At 44.8% G+C, this 18350-nt stretch overlaps 1 protein-coding gene across 3 annotated transcripts in view; it reads left to right on the forward strand.

The window, feature by feature from the left end:
* Positions 1 to 428: 428 nt before the first annotated feature.
* ACVR1 (activin A receptor type 1) overlaps positions 429 to 18350 on the forward strand; it is a 131861-nt gene continuing 113939 nt past the window's right edge. For 2 of the 3 annotated variants that reach the window (XM_032637735.1, XM_032637737.1), the window contains exon 1: positions 429 to 815. The gene's annotated coding sequence lies outside the window, so the exon portion shown is untranslated. The remainder of the gene's footprint in view (positions 816 to 18350) is intronic. The other variant, XM_032637734.1, reaches the window with a different exon arrangement.

The following is an 18350-nucleotide window of genomic DNA, read 5'->3' on the forward strand; positions in this document are numbered from 1 at the left end:
CGCAGCCTCCTCCTTGCCGGCCAGACAGCGCCAGGCGCGCCGGGGGCGGCTCGGCCAGGCTCGGCGGGGCTCGGCGGGCTCGCCCCCGGCTAGGCGCCTGCAGGGGGCGCGGGGACTGCCCCGCCCCGCCGCCTTCCCTCTCCCTCCCGGCTCCCTGGATCCGCGCCGGGAGGAAATGATGTGTTGCTGCCTGGTTAATCACAGCTCCAGACACTCATTGGCCGAGCGCTCCGCAGCCACTTCCTTCTCCTCCTCCTCCCGCTCCTCCCGCTCCGGCTCCTGCTCTTTGCAGCAGCCGCCGCCGCCGCAGCCTCCCCCTCGGCGCTGGGGGAACTTTTCTACTCTCCAGTGACCGTCCTCCGCCCCCGCCCCCGCCGCCCCCCGGGCCAGCCCCCACCCGGCCCGCCCGCGGCCGTCTTTCCAGCCCGTGCCGCAGCGCCTCGGGAAGTTTATTCCGCCCGCCCTCCTCCCCTTCCTTCTCCGCCTCCTCTTCACCCCGCCTCCCCTCCCTCCTCCGGCTCTTTCCCCGGGGTGGCTGCCGCTGCCGCCGCCGCTGCCTGGCAGCTCCTCGGCCAGCCGCGCCGGCCCCAGGGCTGGAAAGCCCCCGGCGCCCCGCACCGGCTCGCCGCACCCGCCCGCCGCAGCCGCCGCCGCTGCCGCTCTGGGCCGGCCGCCGGCCCTCGGCCCCGCGGAGTTCCGGGCTCCCTCGCCGGCTGCACCGCCCCGCCCCGCGCCGCGCCGCGCCGACCTGCAGCGCCCGGCTGGCTCGCACTCCGCCTCCCCCGGCTCGGCCCCCCGCCGCCGCGGGACCAGAGGTTAGTGCAGGTCGCCGGCCGCGTCTGCCGGAACCGGGAGGACCGAGGGAAGAGGGAGCCTAGCGGGAGAAGGGGCAGGAATTGGGGGTGGGAGGGTGGGCGTCTGAGGTGCCTCCCCCTCGCTTTCATTCCTTTCTCCCCCAAGCCGATTCACTCTCGGTGGGGGAAGCCGCCGCGGAACAAAACTGTCTTGCTGTGGGCCTGAACTGCCGGTGGGATGTGGCAGAGGCCAGAGGCGCGGAGTGCGGTGGTCTCTGGTTTGCAGTGTGTGTGTGTGTGTGTGTGTGTGTGTGTGTGTGTGTGTGTGTGTGTGCATGTAGTGAACTCCTTCAGGGTGCGCGCCTCTGACTTGTAAATCGATCTGACCGCCTGGCCACGGGGCTCACCTTCCTAGCTGAGCTTGGTAGAGAGTAAAGGGATGGGCGAATCACCCCCACCCTCAAAATATCCGTCTCTTCCAAGAGGAATTTTCTGCTGGAAAGACAGCCAATAAACTCTGCTCAACGCCCTCCCTCCCTCCGTTCTTCCTAGCTGCAGTTTCAAAAAGCTTGAAAGCCAGGAATGTGGGATTCGTCTTCCGATCCCCAGAAGGCAAATGTGGTTACAGATGTTGCACGGTACTTTGCCAAGTTTAAAACCCTTCCTTCAACACGGTCACCAAAACAGCGAGGCTAGACCCTTGGGTGCGCTGGGGAGAGATGTGGGCCTCTGGGGCTGCCGGACTCCCTAACTTCCGTCGGGTTCTAGACTGCCTCAGCTCTGTCCAGTTTGTGACAGATAAGTCTCCCACTCTCCCCAGACTCCCCTTCTTTTCCCCGGGAGTTTTGAACGCTCCTCGCATGGGAGAGAAACTGTAGAAGAAGCTACTTAGGGTAGAAAACATTCCACTTAGTAGCAAAAGAAAAGTCTTGGTTAAAAAGTTGTGCTTAATGTGGCTTTGGGAGAGAGGTAGCAAAGTAATACAATGGGTTTGTAAATTTTATTGGGCTTTCTTTCTTTTTTGAAGTGTGTGAGGTGGGAGTTCGATGATGATGAGAAAAGGGACTGATCTCATATGTACTTTGGTATATTTTTGAGAAGAGGCCCTGGCATTTAGACACGGACTTAACCCAGTGGTTTTAAAGAATCCTGTCCCACAGATGCAGACTGTTCTGACAGCCCAAGGAAAGGCGGTGGCAAAAAATAGACACCACCTCCCTTTTCCCCCCAAAAAATTCTTCCTGGAAAGGTGGTGGTAAGAAATTTCAAGAGCTGGGCTGATCCAAGTGGCGAGCCTTAAATGGAAACACTATAGTATGTCCTGGCACTTGTCTCTGGAGGTGGGTGGCTGGCAGGGGGCCTGGGCTTGGGCAGCCAGCAGACACTAGACTTGTGCTGACCTCAGACACTGGCCTCACCACCCAGTTTTACAGTATGCTTGAATATGAATTATGGATCTTCACCATTTCACTGATGGGGACACAGGGGTTGGGAGGTTATCTTAGGCCTGGTCAGGACTTGGATCACCTGGCTTCTAAGACCAAGTCTGCTTTCTTGTGATTCTGTTGTTTTTGTTTTCTGTCCTGGGATTAAAAAAACAGAAGTCTTTGGAGGCTGAGATGTGTAGGCCTTAGACTGATTGCATTGTGTGTTGGATAATCGCATTTCTACCGTCACCCCTTCTGAAAATACTCAAAGGTGGTGAATTATGTTGCAGTAAACTCTGCATAGATGGCAAAAAAAGTCAAGTCCCTCCTTTTCTAGAAGTATGGGTGAGTTTTACTTGAAATGGAGAGAGTGGTTTTAAATAAAACTTGATATAGGTAGCAGTTTTACGACTTTCGTACCTTGGAAGAGAGTGATCATTTGAATCCGAATAAGTTTCTTGTTACCTCTAAGTAATTTAAAAGGATACTGAGGATGCAGAGTAAAGATGGAGGAGTATGCCATATTCAGGAACGTGGCGAGTTAATTTCAGAAGTGAGGAACTTAATTCCGTTAATAGTACTGTGATGTTTTGTTGCCAAAGTAGTGATTGACCAGATTTTGTGCATTTGTCGACAGAACGGATAACAGTGATTGAATCAGTAAATAGAGACTATGCCTCTATCTTACCCTAGATTGCACAGAACGGGTCCCGTGATGATCGTGATAGGCTTCTAGGTAAGGTTGGATTGAGTAGTCCAGCTTTCTGGGGGAGGGAGGGATGGGGTAGAAATGGATTTGAAAAATGATCCCGCTCTTCAAGGTCATGAGGTGAAGATGGAATCAATGCGTAAATAGTGTACTTTAGGCAAACGGGAGCTGGGACGGGAACCTCTCCTCTGTGCTTGCTCTGCTGTCGATCCCTGACTCTTGATTTATTTTTACATGTTAGGAATTAGGGAGAAGTAAGCTACTGATGGTGGGACAGTCCTCTGATATGTTTTGAGTGAATTTAATGACAGAGATGTTGATTTGGGCAGGAAGTGGACTGGGTAAAACATGCCAGGCACTGTGCTCAGCTCTTCACACGCACGTTTTCATTATACTTTCACAACAACCATATGGTTTATTATCATTTCATTCCTTTACAATAAGAAATAGAGGCTTGCAAAATTAAGTTGCCCTAAGCTGTAGAGCTGGTCAGTGGTGGAGTGGGGGATTTGAACCAGGAGTTTGTGGGACTGTGGAACCCATGTTCTCGGCCATTCTTGCCAGTGTTTGCCAAAGGTCATTCATTTGTACACTGTCTTCATGAGTTTACCATAGCTAAGTCTGTCTCAGTCTATTAATTAGTTAGTATTTGTCTTTAAAGCAACGATTCACCTTAAAAAAAAAACCCTTAAAGACATCATCTGTTAAGAAGAAACAATATAACACTGCTGTATTTGGAAAGCCAACTCACTGGTTATGATTAGGAAATAATCCTAAAGATGTATTCATACTTTTTTTAAAAAAATGGTTTATTTATTTAGTTATTTTTGGCTGCGTTGGGTCTTTGTTGCTGCACGTGGGCTTTCTTTTCTCTAGTTGTGGCAAGCGGGGGCTACTCTTCCTTGCAGTGCGCAGGCCTCTCACTGCGGTGGCTTCTCTTGTTGCGGAGCGCGGGCTTCATTAGTTGTGGCGTGCGGGCTCAGTAGTTGTGGCTCGCGGGCTCTAGATTGCAGGCTCGGTAGTTGTGGTGCACGGGCTTAGTTGCTTCGGGGCACGTGGGATCTTCCCGGACCAGGGCTCGAACCTGTGTCTCCTTCATTAGCAGGTGGATTCTTAACCACTGCGCCACCAGGGAAGCCCAATGCATTTATACTTAGATTGAAACCCAAGTTCAGGACAATGAATTCTGTGTGTGTGTGTGTGTGTGTGTGTGTGTGTGTGTGTGTGTGTTGCGGGGACCTGGGGATTTGGGTGGGGTGGGGGAGGTAGGTAGATGATGCAGTATTGGGTGATATTCTGGTTTTTGGATTAAGTGATGTGTTCATGGGTGCTGATTTTATTTTTAGACTTTATAACCTACATACACGATGCATACTTTTTTATAAAAAGATAAAGGAAATTAAACACATAACCATTAACATAATGATTACTTGGGGAGTATGTCACTGCACTACGTAGACTTAGCTTGGTGCCTGTGTGAAGTAGGCACGCAAGAACTGTTGGCTGATTGACAAGACCCCAGGTGATAATTTTAAAGCAAGCTGATTGTTGTCATACCTGAATAAGATTGAGGTCTGTCCCCCCTGCCCCCTACCCATTTTCTCCTGCTTCCACTCTCATTTCCAATATCGTGACTAGAATAATAGCATGGACTGTTGCGTGGTTTCTCCTGACTGCGGTTATGGGAGACATGGGCTGGGCTGAAGCTGGCACTTCTCAGCATCACCTTGTCTTATATATCTAGTGCTCAGGATGGGGCAAAGAATGCTGTCATGAAGTGTTGAAACGCTTTCGGTTTTACCCAGTGTAAGTGTGACCGTTCAGACTGGGAAGCCGCTATTTAAGTTAAAGCAGTGCCTGGCTAAAATGTTCACGGCATTAAACTGGCGAGGCTCTGAAATAAAACCATCAGAGATTTTAATTGGAGGCCACATAGTCTCCTGTTTTATTTTCCCAGGCAAATATTGGGCACTGTGGCTTTATTCCTGGAAATGAGGATTTGAATTGGGTTTCCTGGTACAAAATGCTTTCTTTGATCTCTTGGAGTGAAAACTTTGTGTTTCTTTCTGTGGCCAACTCCAGCTCTTAAAAGAACCAAATGGAATACTTACCTCTTCTTGTTTAATACTTGGCCATAGACTGCTCTTGCTTGCCGTGCTAGTTTAAGAATCAGAAGTTCCAAACCAGGATTTGCCTATTGGGAAGGGCCTTCAAATTAAAGACCCCTTGTGAAAGAGCTTCGTCAAGAGTTGGTGTGGTTGGCACATCACAGCCTTTGGTTCAGATTGAAGGTAGTTTTACTTGAACTTATGCTCTCAAAATTAATAGGAGACCCAGCAGCTTCCTTTTTGAAGTTGAAACAAACATTTCCCCCTACCCCCAGTATTCAAACCGGCTGCACAGTTGAATAATATTCTTGTGCTCTTGTGTGTGTTTCTGGAAATCTGAGCTTGTTTATATGTCTAAAAGACTCTCCTGTGATCCAGGAGAGCTTTTTTCTCCAGAGCCACCGCCACTCAGTTGTTTGATTTTTGGGTTTCAGTCTTCGACCAACATTCCACTTTGCCCATTGGAGTTGCTTCATTGTTTGCTCTGGGTATTTGACCTTTATTTCTGTGACTGGGAATGTGACTTTACATTTTAGCCTTTCTAAATTTTGTGGAGGTTCATGCAGCAGGTGAAGTTTGTTTTTGGAGGATGGGCTAGGTCAGAGGGTCCGATTTAGCGCAGGTGCCCTAATGGATTTGCAGGAGTTCAGCTCTCTCATCATAAGGCTAAACCTTGGCTGCCCTATCCCTCATTTCTCCCACTTTTGAGGACAGTCAGATCCTTCAGGGCTCAGAATGGTTGGTCATTGCAAGCAAGAATGCTTCCTGGATTTTGCCTTTTGACCTTCTTTTAGGGTTTGGTCATCTTCACTACTCATTCTGGGACTTGATTGATCTCTTTGAGGGCAAGGACTTCAAGTTATTCATTCCTCCATTTTTAAAGTTCTACACAATTCATTTCTCTTCACCAATTTAAAACTTTTCAAATTCTCTCACTGGGCTCCTTGAGGGCAAGGACTGTGTCGTATTCATCTTCTGTGTATCTCTTGCACCTAATATAATACCTGGCCCGGACCACACAGTCAGTAAATTGTTTTTTAATTGCTGAGAGAATGATTGGATGGTTGCACGTGAAAGGAGCAAAGGAAGCCAGTACTCTAGACAGTCAGGGAGGCGGTCGCAAGAGAAGATGATGCCAGACACAAGTCCTTAAGTGTGTTTGGGAACCAGGAACAAAAGACACTCTAGGTTGAAGGAACTGTTTTTTTGTTTTGTTTTGTTTTTTTTTTTTTTTTAAGCGGTGCGGGGCCTCTCACTGTTGTGGCCTCTCCCGTTGCGGAGCACAGGCTCCGGACGCGCAGGCTCAGCGGCCATGGCTCACGGGCCCAGCCGTTCCGCGGCATGTGGGATCTTCCCGGACCGGGGCACGAACCCGTGTCCCCTGCATCGGCAGGCGGACTCTCAACCACTGCGCCACCAGGGAAGCCCCGAAGGAACTGTTTTTGATATTCCTTTATTATGCTTGCTATTTTAACTTAGTGAACTCAACAAACATCTATTGTATTCTCTTCGTATATGGTTCCTTTTTTTGGATTGTTTTTAGAGTTCAGGATGACACCTCTTTTTTGGGGGAAAAATATCTCAACTAATTTTTCCTAGCCTGCAGAGCCAGGACTCCTGCAGTACCATGTGTGTGGCTGGGACTCAAACACTGGTGAATTGACTCCTCGACACTAACTTTCTCCTGTTGCATATGTTCTCAAACAGTTGACGGTGAAAATAGTGTGGTAGATAGTGCTGATGTGAGAGGTGGATGACCTCTTGGGAAAATGGACAGAATCCAAAGTAAAGTCCTCTTTCGGTAGGTTTTTAAGGGCTGATTTGAGTGGGTGTGCCACGTAGATCTTTTCCACTCGAACGCGTGACAGCTGGGTGCCTTGCTCATCTGTGAAAGCCGGATGGGCCTTTGTGGCCACCATGCAGCATGGATGCCATTGAAAATAAGATTGCTCTAGTTTTTGTTTCTTTTTTAGGCATTTATGGAAGAATTATTGACTGAACTAAAAAATAACCTTGAGTTTGAAGAGAAATGTGCAGAGGGGATAAAGGAAGGTAGGGGTAATATCGGACAAAGCTAGATATTAGATGTGGGATGATACTTGGAGTTTGGAGAGCAGGTACTAAGAAAAATGTGCCATAAAAAGAACTTGAGAAAAAGCATTTCTGGTCTAGAGGGGATAGGTTGAGGAGCTATTTTAAACCAAGTTCTGAATCTTCACTTTTGCTGTGATTGATAAGTGGTGTTACACTCTGGGTGAAAATCCAGTGTGCTTGTTCACTCTCCTTAAGTGATAGTTCAGTGCTTATAAGCAAATAACCACCAAGAGAGCCAGAGCTTTTGGACTTGTAACTTGATGTCGGGGACTGACAAGAAAGAGAAATATATGGAGGGACAACCAGTAGCAAGAAAAAGTGTAGGTGGTTTTCTAGAGTGACTCTCACCTTCCTCTATGGGAATAGGATAGTGGTAAGAGAAAAGTGTGCCAAATGATATATATATATATATATATATATTTTTTTTTTTTTGCGGTACGCGGGCCTCTCACTGTTGTGGCCTCTCCCGTTGTGGAGCACAGGCTCCGGACGCGCAGGCTCAGCGGCCATGGCTCACGGGCCCAGCCGCTCTGCGGCATGTGGGATCTTCCCGGACCGGGGCACGAACCCGTGTCCCCTGCATCGGCAGGCGGACTCTCAACCACTGCGCCACCAGGGAAGCCCCAAATGATATTTTTTATAGGCTTTTTTGAGCTTGAAGAACTGAACTATTGTGCACAACAGGTGGCAAGAACAAACATTCTCCTATTTTATGAGTGTGGCATAGTAAAAAATGGAAAATCTTAGTCCCCAGAGATTATATAAACGCAAACGTTCTATTTGAGTATTTTAAAAACATTTTTGACTCTCAGCAGTTGAGTTTACATCATGACTGAGTGCACATACACACATACGCGTGCATATTAAAGGTAAAGCTGAATTACACATTTTACAAAACACTATTGCAATGCTTTCTAATTTCTGTTCAATTTTTGTTACAAAAAATTCTGGTCTCTATCTACCAAATCGATTTCACAACTTGCTAATGGGTTCTAAGCAGCTGTTTAGAAAAACCTATTCTAGGTATTGTGAAAATCAACCTTAATTTGTTTATTCTAATCTGGGTGAGAATTCTGTTTTTCTTCTTGTATGAGTCTCAGTCACTTTGCAGATGGTCCATATCCCTCTGCTGCTCCCCCATCATCCCCCCCAATCCTGGTATTCTTCTCTCTATGTAGGGGTCTTTGCTTGTTTCTCCAAATCAGATTAAAGTGACCAATATGTGTTTTGGACCAGCTTCAAGCGTGCATCATTATCTTGATCCCAATCAGCATCGAAGGTGGGACTAATTAATTTAAACTGGTGGCAGGAGCCACTTAGCTCCCTGTTTATTTAGATTATGTTTGAATGGGAGGGTGACTTTTCACATAATATGGGGACAGCAGGAGTGCCTGTGCAGGTCACGTGCCCCAAAAGGACGAGAGAGAGGTGGGGAAGATACCCCTGTACATTTATCGTTCAGAAACGCAATAAATGGTCAGTAGAGTACAGCTCTTTGCATCCAACGATGTAAGTAAGAGCACAGCCCCATGGCGGCGACCATCACTGTTGTCATTGTCCTTATCATTGACATTTCCCTGCCTTGCTGCTGCTTCTGCTTCATCTTTTCCCCCTCTTTGTCCTTCATTTATTAAGCATTTGTCAGGTTCAGTAAAACCAAGTTGATCTTAAGGTGCACTTGAGTAAGGGTTTGAAGAATCACACATGTAACTATAAAGGGCAGAACTCTGAGTATCCTGGTCACAAGATACAGAGGGATAAGGATCAGCCAACACCTTTGAGGAAGTAGCTGTTTGGCTGGCCTTGGAAAGAGGTACCAATTTGATGTTATCATTTGGAGAGGTATCTATATGTGTGTAGGCTGTGGAATAGGCAACATTCCAAAACCAGGGAATGGGGCAAGTAAATACAAGATAGTTGGCTTTTGTTTGAGTCAAGTTGTAAAAAATAGAGTTGTACATATATTTTTAAAAATAAATTTATTTATTTATTTTATTTTTGGCTGTGTTGGGTCTTTGTTGCTGAGCACAGGTTTTCTCTAGTTGTGGTGAGCGGGGGGGCTACTCTTCGTTGTGGTGCGTGGACTTTTCATTGCGGTGGCTTCTCTTGTTGCGGAGCACGGGCTCTAGGTGCACGGGCTTCAGGAGTTGTGGCACGCAGGCTCAGTAGTTGTGGCTCCTGCTTTAGAGCACAGGCTCAGTAGTTGTGGTGCACGGGCTTAGTTGCTCCACAGCATGTGGGATCTTCCCGGACCAGGGCTTGAACCTGTGTCCCCTGCATTGGTAGGCGGACTCCTAACCACTGTGCCACCAGGGAAGTCCCAGAGTTGTACATATTTTTAATCACTGGAATCAGACTCAGTGCCTTGAGGTGTAGCTTCTTGGAGAGGCCTTAAGACCTGAGACATCTCAAAGGAACAGCAGACTCATGTCTCTGAGTTTGCAGTAATTTCCAGGCCAAAGTGTCCTGAGTAGAATGGCCATTGCTGTTTAAATGGTTATATTGCATACCCTCTCTCACTTTTATTTATTTTTATTTTTTGCCAAGCACATATGGTAATTCCTGGAAGTTATAAAAGTTCAAAGCTCTTTGTGATGCGATTGGCGTACCTTAAAGTGAGAGCACTTTAGAAGAAAACTTGGAAAGGGAGATTCAGAGCCAAATTATGGTTTACTTTGAATGTCAGACTAGAGGTTTTAGACTTGATTTTTAAAGAGCAGCAATAAGATAATAATACCTGTGAAGGAGGACCTGATCAGGCCCCTACTTGCATTCTCTCATTTAAGGCTCATACAGCTCTGTGAGATACTTCATCTTATTATCGCCATTCTACAGCAGGAGAGACTGAGACTCAGAGGGGTGATGGAGGATGTCTAAGGTCCCACGCCTGAATTTTAACCCAGGCTATACATCCCGAAGTCACCATGCTTTATAGCAGAGGTTGAAAACTAGATGGCCCGTGGGCTGAATACACCTCAGAGTTGTGTCCTGTTTGATACTGCATTCAAAACATTTTTTTAAATGGTTGCCAACATTTAAATATGGGGAAATTTCCCACAAAATGTCCAGATTTCCACCTACTCCTGTAAAATTGAAAGCTCTGGCAGGAGCAGGCCCATACTCCTGCAGGAAACCTGTGGTTGTGATTGTGTCTGTCTGAGGGGACGTGTGTGCTGTGTTTACCGCAGTCCTGGCTCATCCTGTTCTCCTCCGGGTACGGAGGCCCAGCATCAGTTGCTGTTTATTCTTTAGTTCTTTAGACTCCTAGTCTGCCTCACCACTGGATGCTAACTGCATTGTCCCTATAGGCATATGAGTGTGAGACCCCTCTTATATGGCCTTCCGTTGGCAATTGATGGTTAGTTTAGTGGTGAAGGTAGATGGCCAGCACCTAAGAGGAAATGAAAGTAGGTAGAATTAGGGTTTGGGGCTGGAGAAGCTGTAGAGTGAATGAATCATTTTTTGTGAAGAGAGGGAGGGATGGGTGGTGGACAAACGTATCTGACTTTTGGAACCTGGGTGACTAGGAGAACGGTGTTGATCTTAAAAGAAAGCAGAAGGTTGGTAAGAGGGGCTGGTTTGAGATAGGGCATGGCACTAGCATTGAGGTTCTGGTGGGACACAGACATAGAAGAGGGCTTACCTGAGTCTAGTGAGTTGACTGGAACCCTGTCGAATATGATACTGGAACCCTGGAGATAAGGGCTTGGAGCTGTGGAAGAGGATGGAAATGCCTTTTGGAAATGGGAAGAAGTGGGCTAAGGTCTGAATGATAAAATGAACCAGGTACAAACAGTTCAAAGTCTCTTATTGACTTTTTTGGGTCAAGTTCCCTGTCTTGCAAATAAACCAAATGTTTATCCTGACAAAGGAGTACAGTAACAATCTTCAACTTTTAAACTTGGGAACTAATGAACATCTGCTCGTAGAATCAAAGGCAGATATGCTTTTTGATGAGTGACACCTGTAACTTATGTTTATGCCTATTTTGCTAAGCCTTATTTAGGTGAAAAGGATTCAAGCAATGACTTTTTCTTTTCTTTTCTTTTTTTTGTTTTTTGGTACACAGGTGATAGAAAATGTTCCTGAGATGGGGGGAAAATGTCAGAGAATGGTTCAGTTTAGAATGGAATGTCGTTTTCAAATTCAGATGAGGTTTTTTTTGTTTTTTGTTTTTCCTTCTCTTGGCTTGTTTGTTTAGGATTCCCTCCAACTCATTGTTACTTAATCAGTTTAGGTCCACCTCAGCTACTCTCCTTCTCCCCTGGTTCCCTTTTAATCCCTAAGGGTCTTACTGTTTTAGGACATTCTAAGCACTGGTGGAGTGAATCTTTTTCAGATGTGGATATTGAACATGGAAATCTTCCAGGAGGACGTTTCTTTCGTTCTCATAAAGACTTTTATCTTGGACATTTCAATCTCCTTTTTGGGCCATCATACTCTTAAAAAATTTTTTTTTCAAATTGGTGTTTTTATTTCTAATACACACATAGCTTTATTTCATTACATATATATGTTAATATGGGTTCTTATAAGTTTTTTCTTAAAAATCATATATATATATATATATATATATATATATTTTTTTTTTTTTTTGTGGTACGTGGGCCTCTCACTGTTGTGGCCTCTCCCGTTGCAGAGCACAGGCTCCGGACGCACAGGCTCAGTGGCCATGGCTCACGGGCCTAGCTGCTCCGTGGCATGTGAGATCTTCCCGGGCCGGGGCATGAACCCGTGTCCCCTGCATCGGCAGGTGGACTCTCAACCACTGCGCCACCAGGGAAGCCCCATATATTTTTATTCATTAAAATATTTTCTGTTCTAGAAACGAAATTTATGTTATGTTACATGTGCTCAAGGCAAGACTTGAAGTATAGGAAGGGTATATAGTGAAAGGTAACTTTTGTCCTCCAGCCTTCTACTTTTACCTTCCTGGAGAAAAACCAGGATTAAAACTAATTGTGTATCCTTCCAGTGATAACTTTTACAAACACATACTAATGTGTTTTTCCTATACATTGTATCATAATGTGCACATTTCAATTCTATACCTGACTTTTTAAATTTAATTTATTTTGGAAATGTTTTGCTATCACTACCGTGGAGTTTCCTCATTCTTTTTTTTTTTTTTTTTTCGCGGTACGCGGGCCTCTCACTGTTGCGGAGCACAGGCTCCGGACGCGCAGGCTCAGCCGCTCCGCGGCATGTGGGATCCTCCCAGACCGGGGCACGAACCCGTGTCCCCAGCATCGGCAGGCAGACTCTCAACCACTGTGCCACCAGGGAAGCCCTTCCTCATTCTTTTGAAAGGTATTTCGTTGTGTGGATGTATCATAATGTATTCAGCCAGTCTTTCGCTTGTTATTTTAGGTAACATTATGTGTTACAATGTTGCAGTGACTATCTTTACATTTACTACTATATCTACATATTGATTTAGATATAGAGTATATGTAGATGCATCTGTCTTTCTGTCTATCTCCTGTATATCTGGGGGTAAATATCTAGGATTGGAATTGATGAATTAAAGGGTATTTACATTTGAAATTACGGTATAGGTTGTATCATGAATTGGATATTGGGTTGTGTCAGTGAAGCAAAATGGCATGGTGGAAATGAGGAAGTAACCCATAAGACTCAAGCACTACTCTGTCCTCTGGTGTAAACCAATTTTGTGGCCCAAGAAAGTCACTTCATCAGCCTTTTTTTTTTTTTGCGGTACGCGGGCCTCTCACTGTTGTGGCCTCTCCCATTGTGGAGCACAGGCTCCGGATGCACAGGCTCAGCGGCCATGGCTCACGGGCCTAGCCGCTCCGTGGCATGTGGGATCTTCCCGGACCGGGGCACGAACCCGTGTCCCCTGCATCGGCAGGCGGACTCTCAACCACTGCGCCACGTGGGAAGCCCCATCATCAGCCTTTTTCATTGTGGTACTTTTCTTTCCTCATCTGTGAAGAAGGGCATATAGACTCAGCTCTTTCTAAAGTTTGATAATTTGTTGATTCTTTCAGCCTTCCTCCGTTTTGGTCCTTCCAGTAAGTGGAGCTTGGTGATTTTTTTTTTTCCCTATGCAAGTTTGAGTCTATGAAGAACCCTGGGCTTTGGGAGCCTTGCTAACCACAGCTTTACTTTGATTGTTTTAAAGCACTGGGTCTGGTTTGTGCTTTATGTTAAAAGCAGAGCTTATATGGTTGGTTGTCTCTCTCTCTCTTTCTTTCTTTTCTTTTTTTAAAATATGGTGAGTGGTAAGTAGACATTAGTGACCAAGAAACCCATATAGTCAGCTTTCTATTATTGATCAAGAATAGAGGCAATGGATTTTTAGACTTAGGGAAAAATATTTTATTTTTGTAATAGCTTTCTTAAAAAAGAATAGGCCTATAATAGACAGTCTTTAAGAAACAGCAACATTTTATTTATGACTTTGGAACAGACCAGAGCAGACTGCTTTAGCTCTTTCTTTCAAAGTATTTTATAATATGAAGAAGGTAAAATAGAGGATTATTTAATATTTTGAGGTACTTAACTGGTATAGATTAATAAGATGATTGGATTTCCTGGTGGTTACCAAATTAGATGTATTTAAAAATTCAAAACCAAGTAAATAAAATGTAATATAAAATTCATGCTTATTCCCTGTACTGCATTTTTTTCTTTGGAATTGGTTCCCCTAAAATTAAGCAACATGCTTGGATTTTTTTATTTGAAAGACTTGGAAATTTTGGGCTGCTAATATAAATGTAATTTTTCTGGAAAAGATTTTGAGCCCTTGGTTACTCATCAAAAAAAAAAAAAATCACTACAGCTCCTTAAGTATACAAATTTATTCAAGTCTCTGTAGAGTAGCGAAAAAGAAAAAAATGGAAATGACTTAAATGTTCTACAATAACCTGTAAAGGTTAAGTATGTATACACAAAGACTGTGTGTGTGTGTGTGTGTGTGTGTGTGTGTGTGTGTGTGTGTATGTATACTGTTAGTATATCTGTGGGGTAAATATTGAGAACAGGGACTATGTCTATCTATTACTCCCTGTGTGTGTATCCTGTCCCTAGTTTACTGCCTTATCCATTGTAGGCACAAAGAAAATTTTGGAATGAATAGAATGACCATGGAGGTTATATAAAACAACATTAAGTAGAAAAAGCAGGACACTAAAACAGTATAATTCCATATACATAAATTATGTACAATTCCATAAACATAAACCATAGTACAATTCAGGTTTGTAGTTATATACTATATGGATATAGAGAAAAAAAGACTAGTAGGAAATAAACTGGAATGTTAATAGTTATTATTTCTGGGCTGTGCGGGCCATGCATAATTTTGAAGAGAAAATCTTTAAATACAAAGAGGTGAAGTAAGTATTGGAAGATTTTTGTCACCTTGATAATATATTTTACCCTTTCAGCATTAAAGGTGGTCACCTTACCTAAAATGATGTATTACAATACTGTGGCCTTTTCTCCTCTTGAGTAAAATGTACTTTATCTCAGTAGTGTGACAAGTTTTATATCTACTTTAGAATTAAATTATGTTCTGAGAGTTGGATTTTAAAGAAACTGGTTTTAATTTCACATCAGTTGAAGGTAAAGGGCAGTGAAAGTATATTAGATCTGGTACAAGTGTCTAATTATAATTATTGACACATTTTCAAATGCTCTCTTTCTTAAGTGTGATACATAGCCCTTGATTTTGACAGCTGTGACTACATTAAACCTGCTCGAGTACTCTTTTCACAAAGGTTTGTTTAAACTTAGAATTGTCAGAAGGATTCTCCGTAAAGTAGATGGACGCAGATTTAGAGGTCAATGGTGCTGCATTTTCCACTGTGCCTGGTGATTTTAGTCTGTTAAATGTTAATCAGAAGATTATCTGGGTTTTGTTTTCACTTTGAGAAAATTGGGAATTTTATTGTTTTGTATCCTATAAAAAAACAGGCGATGATAGTCCTTTGTGGTTTGACTGTGTGCAATGATAGCATAACAATTCTGCTTGTTTCTCTTGCTGGAGATCCTCAACCACAAAACTCCAAACTGAAAATTGGATTCTGTGTAATAACCTCATTTTCTAAAAGTCTTCCCTAGACCAAGTTCATGCATTTCTTTTGTGTAGCCACTCCTTCCTTCCGTATAGATTTGTTGACTAGCTACCGTGTGCCAGGCCCTGGGAATATAAAGACAGAAAGGCTGTGAGAGAGCTCAGTTTGGGAGAGACAGAAAAATAGTCAAGCTACACCAGAGTGAAGCACCAGAATGGAGCTGTAAACATAAAGTTGGAATGTGCAGTTCTGTTTGAGAGGGCAGCAAGGTCGTCGTCTCAGGATAACGATGTTCTCAAGCATCTTTGAGGGATGAGTAGGAAGGCATCGGGTGGGAAAAGGGCCTTCGAGGCAGAGGCTTGTAGGAAAGATAGAATCCTTTAGAATTGAGTGTGACCAGAGCCATGCTACTTAAATGTGGTCCTTGGATCAGCAGTAATGGCATCATTTGGGAGTTAGCCTCACTAGAAATGCAGAGTCTCAGGCCCCCCCCCCCCCCCAGTACTACTGAATCAGAATCAGCACTGCAACACTGTCTCCAAGTGATTTGAGTGCTTCTAAAAATTTGAAAAACATTAGAACACAGGAAGGGAAAAGATGTGAGAGCTGGGAAAGTAGACCACTGCCAAGGAGTTCGGCCTTTTTTTTTTTTTTTTTTTAAGCATGAACTTGATAATGAGGAAGTGACATTATCAGATTCACTTTTTTCCCAGAATTGCCTGGAAGTTCAAGTGAGGCAACATTTAACAAAAGGTTTCTTGAAACCTCAATCATATAGTGCTCCACAAAAAAGGTCCTCATATGAGCTTGAGAAATGCAGGCTATGTCCTTCTCTCAGACACTGTAAATGACCAGAGTGCACTGGAAGTTCCGAGAAGCTGGCGTTGAAGAAAACCATTAATTTAATCATCTATCCTGGGATATCCCTGGGGTCTTTCAAGTTTATTCCACAGTGGAACCCTTTCTAGCCACACAGCTGTTCACACCCCAGGGAGAGTGGATGGTATTTGGCTGAGCATGTTTTGGGAAACGCTAGCACTCATTCCCAAACTTCAGAGGCTGCTTCATCTGAGCAGCGTGACCAGCTATCCTAGCTTGCCTGGGACAGAGAGCTATCCTAGGATTTTCAGTGCTGGAATCCTGGGCAAACAGGGGTGCCCTTGGGCACCCTTCCCATTTGTTTACCATACCTTTGACTAATTACTTCATTTTTCTTTAAATGGGCACAGCCTTTTTCCGTAAATACCTGTTTCAGGCTCATTCTAATGGAGTCATTCCCAAATTCTCCGGCACATTGGAAGCAGGTGGGAATTTCCAAACCTGATGCCCATCCCCCTGCCCAGGGGGATTTAATTGGTCTGGGATGTATTTTGAAAGGTCCCCAGGTTATTCCAGTGTGCATGGAAGTCTGTTCAAAGCAACTATCCTTGTGGAAATGTGGTCTCGATGTGCACCTTAAGAATTTATTTTAATATGTAATAGGAAAAACATTAACCATTGGAAAGAAAAATAAATTAAGAACCATGACCACCAGTAGAACATGTCCCACACTTCGGGGACACTCACGTGGAGGCAGGGGAACAGCAGTCTGGTCAAGAAACAGTGACAGCTGTGGCTGGAGAGGACAGTAGAGATTTCAGGGCTGTTGAGGGAGTTGAGCTGACTGATCTCTTTGTGGTGAGGAGGAGAATCTCAGGTTGCAGCGGGGGTGGGCAGCGATCACAGAACAGAATAGGGAGGCGCAGGGGATGCCAAAAGGGGACAGGCTCAATTTGACAAGTCCTGCTTGAGCGGCTCTGGGACATCCAGGGGGAGCTGTCAGAAGAAAAGTGGTAATAGCTCAGGAGAAAGGGCTGGGCTGGAGACCACTGAGAGCTTCTCCAGGTCTGGGCATGAAGTTCAAGGTGGGGATCAACCTGCCTGTGGAGAAAGGCTGAGAGGGTGATCTGCCCCGGGGTCCACGGGGTGAGTGCAGGGAGAAGGGCCGAGTCTGGGAATTGGGGGAGCGGGAGGGACGTCAAGGGGAGTGTCTTCTTCATCCACCTGGAGGAAGGGGAGGTTCTGTTCTCCCAGGGAGTCTTGTGACCCAAACGGATAAGGGTTCTCCAGGGCAGTTTGTTTTGGTAATTTAGGGTGGCATTAGCCCTGTTTGTGTAAGTTTAGCATGAGGGAAGAAATGAGATTAGAGTGGGTTGAGAGGGAGGAGACTTGCTAGAGCAAATGACTCTAGAAGTTCTAACTGCAGAAAAAGCCTGGCATAGCATGGGGCCTTAGGGAGTAAATCTGGGTTTGTTTGGGGAGTAGTCATCTTTGTGGTTACTCATGGACGTGACTTCAACAAGGAATAACGATTACAAGGAATATTCAGATATTCACAGGAAAATTGCCGGAACTCTCTGGAGCCCCATGAAACTGCTTTACTTTCAAGTCATAGCCGTAAACCTTTTCTCCCCTCCTTTTCTTATTATTCCCTGGACACAACAATGTCAAGTTCTGAATTTATATGTTTATAAATGTTACTAACTTGTTTTTATGGGTGATGATAAGGCAGCATGTGATCAAGTATTCAGCCTTTGTTCCTACGTAGCTCACATTTGTGGAGGGCTTTGCAGTTTACCAAAACACCACCACATCTTATGTGAGCCCCTAAATAACCTTTGCACAGAAGGCAGGGCCAAGATTAGTATTTTTCCATTTTACAGGAAAAAAAAAAGAGAAAACCCTGAAGTTTAAATGTATTGAAGAGGACCTGCCCAAGATTAAAGACTTGGTGATGGATCAGTCAGTGATGGATGCTGTATGGAATCCTGGTCTCCTGGTGCAATACTTCTTCCATTATATTTGGAGAGGGATGGGAGTGGAGAGTGTGTCTTCTTTTTTTTTTTCCAACTAGTTTGTAAATTCCTTGAGGACAGAGACCTTATGTTCACTGTTGAGTTGTTTACTGACTCTTCCACTCACTGCTTTGTGGGGACCTTGGGAGGCGGTGGTGGACACGAGCGCCCATTGGTCCAAGCGTCCACTCTCAAGGGCCTTCACGTTGGTCTTGACATGACTTTTGAATGATAGAGCCCCAGAAATATACCAACAGGATTGAAAGGAGGCATCCTGGATCATACAACTTTGGACTTGTGTCTCATTACTGGACCGTGTAATTATCTTGAGACCAGCCCAGT

The sequence above is a fragment of the Phocoena sinus genome, chromosome 7 (genome assembly GCF_008692025.1).
Source record: "Phocoena sinus isolate mPhoSin1 chromosome 7, mPhoSin1.pri, whole genome shotgun sequence".
Taxonomy (NCBI): domain Eukaryota; kingdom Metazoa; phylum Chordata; class Mammalia; order Artiodactyla; family Phocoenidae; genus Phocoena; species Phocoena sinus.